A 1090-nucleotide genomic window follows, 5' to 3' on the forward strand; every position below is an offset into this window, starting at 1 on the left:
CTCGTAACTCACTGGTGATACGTGTGAGCACTTGATTTCGTTGTAGGAAGTAGTTTATCTAAGTCCTAAGAAATGAGATAATTATCCGCCTATCATGAAAACATGGCAGGTGAAAGTCAAAATTACATTCAGGGGTGTCTGCTGTATTTCCAGAAATCACAGAATATTTCATTTCATCCAATACAAAAAACAGCCTTTGGCCGATCTCTTGGGTGTTAGAGGCATTAATGTTTGCTTATTTTTTAACTGGCAAAACAGTACACAATGTATTATGATAATCAACTTAATAAGTTATTATTGATTTATCAAGCGTTCTCAATTAAATGGCTAACTACACGTAGATAAATACCAGATGGTAGTACAACAAATAGTACTAAATCAAAATGCTCACTACATCCTTACCGAGTCATTGCTATTCAGTAAGACTTTCAATAACATCAATTTTCATCCAACATAAAATTTACTTCTGAGTGAAAAATATGACCTAAACACTGACAGAAAAATATGTAGCTATACCTAGTATGAATACATACACATGTACCAGAAATGCGTTCATTGACGAGATGCTTCCTTTGACTTAAAGATCAAACAACCTCACATGACCTACTTCAGCCGCCCGTTCCAGCACTTTACAAACACGGTTTTAGAATTAAGGCATCATACAAACATACTAGACCAAAGCAACTCTTCCTCTCATAATACAAACAATTACTGACAGAAAATCAACGTACAAAAATAGGCAATGTATTAGTGTCCTCAAGGTTATGTAATCCTCATCTTAAGGCGGTGGCGCTCAGCCATCCAGGTAATTGACCATCAACATGCCTCTCACAATCATTTCCTCCATTTCAAACCCGTCTACATCTTGAAATTCTTACAAGAACAACTTTCAAGGCCATATAAATTATTCATCAGGTTCTCATTTATACTTTTCATGGTGAGTAAACAGATTCTTGAAACATTTATCACTATAAAACCATAGATATATCCTTGAGAATTCTAACACGTACAGTACTATTTCTATCCCAGCTGTTAAAATTAATTGAAATACGTTGAAACGTTTAAAAATATAGTCCTTCACAATCTAATG

Source organism: Portunus trituberculatus, chromosome 37 (genome assembly GCF_017591435.1).
Source record: "Portunus trituberculatus isolate SZX2019 chromosome 37, ASM1759143v1, whole genome shotgun sequence".
In the NCBI taxonomy this organism is placed as follows: domain Eukaryota; kingdom Metazoa; phylum Arthropoda; class Malacostraca; order Decapoda; family Portunidae; genus Portunus; species Portunus trituberculatus.